Here is a 9,211-nt window from a genome sequence, read left to right on the forward strand (position 1 = left end):
ACCACACGCTGGTGACGCCTGCTGGTTAAAACGGTATAAATGCAACAAAAACTCAGACCAAACATACATACAAACCCACTGCAAAGGTTTTGTATTAATATAACATTAAATGCGATTAACATCAGCGAATACCATTAAATATGAAGCGTCTGTATAATATGCGTTCTTTTATCAATTTGCAGGGCTTGATTTGTTAGTTTTATAAAGAGCTTGTCTAAAAAGGCCAATAAGATACTATTAACCAATACTCATCCTTATAATTACACAAATGTCTCATTAAAATCTCTACAAATTTATAAAACTGATCCGAGATCAGGTAAAAACCATTAACATGGTTCAATGATTTGGATGAAGAGAGTGTAATGTGCGCACATCCAAAAACTTTGGGCAGGTGCTCGATTATATGAAACACTTCACAGTCAATAAACAAAAATCTGCGCACTGCCACTACTGCTCTCAAAATGTATTACAATCACAACGTTTCGACCCTAAGGTCTTCGTCAGGCAAAACAACAAGTGAATCAGAAGAGTACAATTTATTATCAACATGATCCATCGCACCTGATATAATTCATCAACCTAATTATCTAATCACCCAATGAACGAAACCGAAAAAACTCCACAGCACAATAACCGGTGGATATAAAGTATCACAAAAATCACAAAAAAAGGTTTCAAATCAAATTCCAAATGTAATCCTTTTAGAAAGAGAGTATTTAAACTGTAAATATAAAACGCTTCCCTCTGTAATAAGATTTTATTGATGTCGCCACCCCTTCTGGGTATTTTTACTTGTTCAATACCTAAATATCGAAAAGTCGACAAATTATGTTTAAAAGCATGGAAATGAATGGCAATGGGGTTCTTTTGGTCATTCAATCGTATACTACTTCTATGTTCGGCAATACACATTTTTAAACAACATTTTGTTTTACGTATATATGTCAAACCACATGGACATTTAATCATATAAATTACGTTTTTGGTGTTACACACAAAATAATTCCCTTTACTTTTAGCTGTTTCCCTGAGTGAGGATGGCTAGGTGTATGAAGTTACATTATGCACATTGTCCGCATCTATAATTACCATCAGGGACTGGAAAAGGATGATTCGAACATTCCAACCCTTGATCATTTGCTGTATATTGGGGGCTCGTTTATATACAGTGCGTGGAGGATCTTTGCAACAATGACTCATGACAGGGTCCGAACTAAGAATATGCCAGTGTTTTTGTACTATGTTTGCAAACTCATTACTTAAAGCAGAATATTGGATAATACAAGACAGCCTATTGTTAGTCGATTTCGAATGTGTTCGAGCAAGGCATTCTTTCTGATCGATATTATCTAATCCATTTATTTGTGTAACCTCTCTCACGAAACCTCTGGCATAAGTCCTTACACTATTTTTCATACATTTCATTATACGTGCAAATACTATGAATCCGCTTGAACTGACTAATGGGAAGACTTTTCTTTAGAGGAGTAGGAAACTCTGACCATTTAATATTGTATTTCTATCCATAGGCTTTCCATACAGATCTGTCACCAATCTATTATTATGAGTAAGTCAAGAAAACTAACTTGACAAGCATCAAAGTCAACAATGAATTTAAGATGTTCGCTACTACATTTTAAAAATAGTTGGAAATCAAGTTAATCATTCTCCGAGCCACACCATATAAGAAACATATTGTCGATATATATCGACGCCACAGAAATATATTAGATAAAAAAGGATTGACCATTGGATTAAATACATATTCATGTTCAAAATGACCAACATATAAATTTGCGTAATTCGGGGCCATTTTGCTCCCCTTTACAGTTCCCTTTTTATACATAAAAAAGCTTTTAGTCAATACCAATTTCGTCAATTCCTTTAAACAATCAATGCTAGGACTCTTGTTACTAAAACAGTCACGTAAAAAGAAGTCAATAGCTTGTATACCGCCATCATGTGGAATATTAGTATCGTATTCTACATCTAGTGCCACAAGTAATACATTACTTACTCTTAAAACCTTATTGCAGGCGTGGGTTCTTTAACAGAAAAAAATATCGGTGTTCATTGACTCATTTCTGAAACCTTATGTTCAAAGTCTTCCTTCTTTTGTACAGGACTCTATGGATATGATTAAAATATGGCAGTCCGTCAAACTGCCTCATAGTAATGTATTACTTGTGACACTAGATGTAGAATACGATACTAATATTCACATGATGGCGGTATACAAGCTATTTACGTGACTGTTTTAGTAACACCACACATCCATTTTCTCACGCTGAAACTGTAATAATAGGATATTGGCGAAACAGATTTGATAAAGGCTCCAGTGCGTATTTGTCTTTGCGCTCTGGAAATCACCAAAAGAATCTATTTACAATGTGTCTTCGTAGAGCTGAGCAATGCAGACATATCTGTTGATTTCTGTAACACCTGTGATTGGCCACTGTGTTCACTCGCCTCTAGACACCGGATTTTTTCCTGCACGCTTGCGAATCCTCTCACTCTAACACAATGTAAATAAGAAGTTCATTGTTTAAAGGAACTTTGTGAGATTGCGATGAACTGAAGTAAGTGACACCTTTTTAGTGATTATAAAGTAAAGCCTATTTGCGCACCTTCTAGGCTAAATACTGTATAATCTGTTCAGAATTTGTTTTGTTTTTATTTTATAAGTAAGGATATACCCTGCACAAGCAGCAAAGTTTCGGGAGTGACATATAAATCCCTCATGAATGCAAGATTAATTTTCGAATGGGAGAAAAATATAATTTCTCAAAACATTTTCAAGCGATGCAGACTAATACAAATATTTTTAAATATTAGAATTTTCGTGTCAAATTTTTTTTTTTTAAATGTGGTTGCAATTATTTATAAAAGTAGCTATAATTACTAGCATATCTTGCAATTCTTTCACTTTACATTACTATTATTGTTGTTGTAAAAAGTTAATATATTTGCAGCACTGCAACAGTTATTATGATAAAAACAGTATGACATGATGTCCAGATGTCAGACAAAACTGCTGACAGGTGTTTCATATGTATTTTTTATATTTAATGCATATAAAATATGTATATATTCATATATATACTATATATATACAGTATATAGTAATTTTTTTTAAAGGGGGTAATTTCTGCACTTACAGCTTGAGGGCGCACTCCAGCCTTAAGTGTGAATGAAACACATGACATGAGAGTGTTTACAGCGCTAATGCTCACATTGCCAAAAAAAAGGAGAGACAAAAATGACTCTCTTCTCCTCTTTTTCCCACAGATGAGCGCTTTTATAAAGCCCTCTGATGAAAAGTGTTCAAGAGTGATTTTCTTTCTTCCATGTGATTGCTATTGAGTCTGCATTCATCTCATTCAAACACAAAGCTTAATCATGCCATAGTTTAATATTTGCATTCATGTATTTCAAAATGCATTCATTCAAATTCCAAAGAATTAGCATAAAGATGTTAATTGTAATAACGAACAAAATAAATAAATGCATAAATAACTTTATGTCGTTAAAAAGTATGAACATGGTTTAAATATGGCCAAATGTGGGATAGGCAATATTAAATTAGTTAATGCATGTGATTGGTTTACATGCAATCATTTGGAGTTATTGATGATGAATATACAAACCTGATTATTGTGTATTTAAACATTTACCTTCACAATCTGCTTCATTGCTTCTTATATTACTGATAAAGATGCATCACATTAAGTCTATTAGTTTGTTTATGTTAAGACTGTGTAATCCAAATGGATGTATATTATAAGCAATTAAAATACATTCATCTTTAATATGACATTAATAACAAATACTATAAATAAACAAATTACCTAAACGCAATTATCGATCAACAATGAGCAATAACTTACTAAAAACATCACAAAGTCACAAAGGCACGGTCCTCAGAGTTGGCCAGCTGGGATGTGCTTTATTTATTTAGTTCTGTACAGAAAGTGTTTCAGCAGAAAGAGCCAATAACGCCGATCAGATCCCGTTTTAGAACAAGTTTAAGTAGTTTAATATAAGGCTATGGGCTTTTAGTGTTTCTTTTCGCTTATATTTATTTGTAATGCGATTTATTAAATTAACTGACCTGTTTGACATGTTTTATCACTGTTAAAGATTGTAGCATTACCTTTCCCTGGCGGTTAGGGTTTTCAGGGATACTCCACCCAACATGCACTTCTTTTGCGACACAAACTAACAGAATCCGAACCCGAGAGCGTTCGGGAAGCAGACACGCAGCTCACTGGAGCACACAAGCAAGCAGTTCATTCAGCTCAGACGCCAGAGGTTCGTCAGAGAAAGCAGATTCAGCTCGGTCATTATTACAAACATTCACGCATCGATATCACACAATCATTTATAATAATCACATCGCATGCTAGACAGGTGATACATGAGCAGTGTGAGAGAAGCGTTATCATCTAACCGTTATCTGTGCGTCTTCGGTCGAGCAGTGCCCTCAGAGAGAAATGAAACCTGTGCTTCCTTCGCTGTTCACGCATCGATATCACACAATCATTTATAATAATCACATCGCATGCTAGACAGGTACATGAGCAGTGTGAGAGAAGCGTTATCATCTAACCGTTATCTGTGCGTCTTCGGTCGAGCAGTGCCCTCAGAGAGAAATGAAACCTGTGCTTCCTTCGCTGTAGAGTTGGAGCGCACGAGAGACTCAGGATGACACGCTCGCGCGAGCAGCACCTCCCTTCTGCTAAACGGAAAGACTCGAGGCACAGTAATAGCTTTAATGAACAACTATGTTAACTGAACACTGAATGCACAGCTGATGACCATCACAGCGCACAGGGAAAGCCAAGCAAGCCCGTTCTAGTTTGTTTCTGTCACATCTTTACTTCCTATATTCACTTTCAGAAAGCTTTCAGACTGTTTCCCCTCCACAGTGTATTGTGTAGCCCTATGCTCAAACGCTTGTTTTATTTACTTACTCATTCAGTCTATAGCCCTATGCGGACAGGACTAGTTTTACAGGAGGACGTTAGAGAAATGTCTGTTTCAGAGACTACTTCGAGATTTTAATCTCTTCTCTCACACGAGCTCTGTAATAATCCCAGAGCAAATCACCTTCTGTACAGTCCTCAGGTCTGAATGTCAACAAATGTTCTTTTCCAAAATGCTTTTTCTTGTGTGTTTTGGTCAGCGGGAAGTACCGTAGCGTTCTGCGCACCAGTAATGCATGTAGATGTGTTTGGGTACACTGCGAAGAAATAACACATTCAATCAACTAGAGGAGCCAAATCACACACACTGTTCAGACTGGCTACTGTTATATCAGTTTCAGGTAAGATTACTTTCATTTCTGCACTCAATAACGTGCAAATTATATAAATTAAAACGTTTTTATTCCAGTGGGTTTATTATAAGAACTCAGTTCTATAAAATAATGTTACATTTATCTTTATTTATTATTTATTTTTTTTCAATTACAATTTTTTATAAAATGTTTACAAAACACTAAATAAGTTAGGACGTTTTACTAAGTGCTTACATGTAAAAGTACTTAATTTTCAAAATACAGTTAGTTCGTTTAGTTTATTGTCCTTTCGGAAATTCTTATTGTATCTGTGGCAACTCTTCAGTGATCAACAACAATAATTATTAACAAACATCAACAGGTTACAACACAATCCCTCTCACAGCAACAGAAGCACTGCCATAGATGTAAAATGACAACTGTGATATCACAAAAAATGTGTTTTTTTTCCATTGGGAGGCTTATTAAAAGGTGGTTGAGATTTTTTTAAAAATTGTTTAATTGATTTTTCACAAACTGCAAGTCACAATAGACAGACATTAACAACGTCCATTAACTTGGATCTTAAGAAAAATAAGAACTAAAACAAAGTAGAAAAAAACCCCAGCTCAAATGCCCAAATTTCAACATATTGGTAGAAGTTCTCATCGTACAGACGTACAGAAGTTTTCATCCATGAAAACCAAACAGCATGATATTGGCAATCCCAGGCTCCAAATAATTTACAAACAGCTCCCATACTTTGTAGAAAAGGTCCGTCTTTGAATGAATTATACAAGTAAGGTATTCCAGTGGTAATAGCGTCATTAACACTTTGAATGAATGAATATTTGGATAAACTTGTTTCAATATCTAACCATACTGAGGAGACATCTTTTGTTATCCACTTAGAAATATTTCTCAAATGGGCCCCTAACTGATATGTTCTAATATTGGGTAGATCTAAACCCTCTTTCGATCCTGGCAGTTGTAAAACTGACATCTTAGGCCTTGGTCGTCTTTTGCTCCATATGAAAGCGCTTAACCATCCATTCAAATCTTTTAAAACCCTTTTAGAGAACACAGCTGGGATCATATGAATAGGATAAAGCAACCTAGGAAGAGCATTCATCTCAACTAATGATATCCTACCCAGCCATGAAGCTGGAAGAGAGGTCCAATGATCAAGATCCTGTTTTATTTTCTCATAACTAAATAGAGTAATAATATTAATGAGAGGAGGTACTGATAACTCAGGTGAAGATAAAAATAACAAAACGTCATCCGCATAAAGGCTTATTTTATGCTGTGTAGTACCTATAGCCAAACCTTGAATGGATGTAGACTATCTAATAGCCTCTGCCAGTGGCTCTAGTGCCATCCCAAAGAGAAGGGGTGACAGGGGCAACCCTGCCTAGACCCCTATATGTAATAAAACTGTCCGATCTAAGCCCATTGGTAACGACCGCAGCCCGTGGATGATCATACAATATTCTGATCCATTTTACAAAATTGTCTCCTAGTCCAAACCTTATCAGTACTGAAAATAGATAAGGCCCTTCTATGCGGTCAAATGCCTTTTCAGCATCTAATGAAAGAACCAAGCCATCCACCCCTCTTTGCTTAAACACCTGAATTATGTTTAAAAGCTCCTAACATTATGACATGAATTTCGCCCTTTTATGAAACCAGTTTAATCTGCTTTAATAATTAATGGTAGTATGCCTTCTAAACGAACAGCCAAAATGTGGCCAGTACTTTGAGATCGACATTTAGCAAGGCTATAGGTCTGTATGATGAGCAGGATTCTGGAGGTTTCCCCCTTTTAAGGATAACTGTCTGTCATTAATGTTAATCAAACAACAAAAGACAAAGAAAATTAATCACTGCTCTTGACTGAATCACTTTATAACTTTAATAAGAATCAATGTATAATTCATGCAGTGTTTTAAAGTTTAACAGATTTTAATGGCCATTTTGACAACTGATTGTTTAATGCAATACTGTGTTTTTTAAACTGTGCAAATAGGTAAGTCATAGGCTTGTTCCACTCTGGATATTCTCGATAGTACATCTCAAAATTGGGAAGATCACGATTCAGATGTTTTTGGAAGATCGCCCACCCCATATACTATTATAGTATTTATTAATATTTTGAATTAGCTTTACACACACATTATATATAAAGAGCATTCATCTCAACTAATGATATCCTACCCAGCCATGAAGCTGGAAGAGAGGTCCAATGATCAAGATCCTGTTTTATTTTCTCATAACTAAATAGAGTAATAATATTAATGAGAGGAGGTACTGATAACTCAGGTGAAGATAAAAATAACAAAACGTCATCCGCATAAAGGCTTATTTTATGCTGTGTAGTACCTATAGCCAAACCTTGAATGGATGTAGACGATCTAATAGCCTCTGCCAGTGGCTCTAGTGCCATCCCAAAGAGAAGGGGTGACAGGGGCAACCCTGCCTAGACCCCTATATGTAATAAACCTGTCCGATCTAAGCCCATTGGTAACGACCGCAGCCCGTGGATGATCATACAATATTCTGATCCATTTTACAAAATTGTCTCCTAGTCCAAACCTTATCAGTACTGAAAATAGATAAGGCCCTTCTATGCGGTCAAATGCCTTTTCAGCATCTAATGAAAGAACCAAGCCATCCACCCCTCTTTGCTTAAACACCTGAATTATGTTTAAAAACGCCTAACATTATGACATGCATTTCGCCCTTTTATGAAACCAGTTTAATCTGCTTTAATAATTAATGGTAGTATGCCTTCTAAACGAACAGCCAAAATGTGGCCAGTACTTTGAGATCGACATTTAGCAAGGCTATAGGTCTGTATGATGAGCAGGATTCTGGAGGTTCCCCTTTTTATGGATAACTGATATGTTTGCATCTTGCAATGTTTGAGGCAGGCCTTTACCTGACAGTGAGTCTTTAAACATCTCAAACATTGGGTCTAACAACACATCATTAAACTCTTTATAAAACTCACTATTAAGACCATCAGGTCCTGGGGCTTTCCCATTTTGTAGCATCTTTATTGCATTCAACACCTCCTCTCGAGTAATAGGAGCATTAAGAATAAATATTTGCTCTTCTGTAATCGTAGGCAGACTAATACTTGAGCAAAAAATCATCCATTGCCTTTGATGAAGTACTAGTTAATTCTGAGGTATAAAGATAAGTGTAAAAGTCTTTAAAACAAATATTAATTATTTTGTTATCATAATACTGATTAGAGACCATTAGAGCCAGTGATATATGTAATGTATTGAGAGACAGATCTCTTCTTGGTAAGATATGCCAAATACTTTCCTGGTTTGTCTCCGTGTTCATAATACTTTTGCTTAACATATTTAACTTTTTTCTCAGCATTTTGTGTCAGAAGAGAATCCAAGGTGGATCTGAGAGCTGTAATCTCATTCAGTAATATGGCAGAAGGAGATTTAAAATTCACTTCCTCTTTCTTCGCTAAATCTTTTTCTAGTACTTCCTGCTTCTCTTGTTTTTTCCGTTTCATATTAACTGAAAATGAAATCATTAAACCTCTGCCCTAGGCCTAACTTGTCTCCCATAAAAGAGATGGGTCATATGTGGATTTTTGGTTTATATCAACAAAACATCTAATCTCATTTCTAAAGTAAGATGTGAAATTGTTGTCCTTCGAAATGGTAGAATTAAATCTCCAATGTCTGATCTGTCCAAAATCTCCTTTCAAATTAACAGTTATTGTTACACAGGCATGGTCTGATATAACTATTTTCCCAATACAACTATCGGATATGAAGTCCAGTGAGGTTTTTGGTATAAATAAATAATCTATTCTTGTGTGACACCCATGGGGTGCTGAAAAATAGGTAAACTCCTTGCTCAAGGGATGGAAAAATCTCCAGACATCTACAAAACCAAAGT

Source organism: Sinocyclocheilus grahami, unplaced genomic scaffold, assembly GCF_001515645.1.
Source record: "Sinocyclocheilus grahami isolate Dianchi unplaced genomic scaffold, SAMN03320097.WGS_v1.1 scaffold2035.1, whole genome shotgun sequence".
Classification (NCBI taxonomy): Eukaryota; Metazoa; Chordata; class Actinopteri; order Cypriniformes; family Cyprinidae; genus Sinocyclocheilus; species Sinocyclocheilus grahami.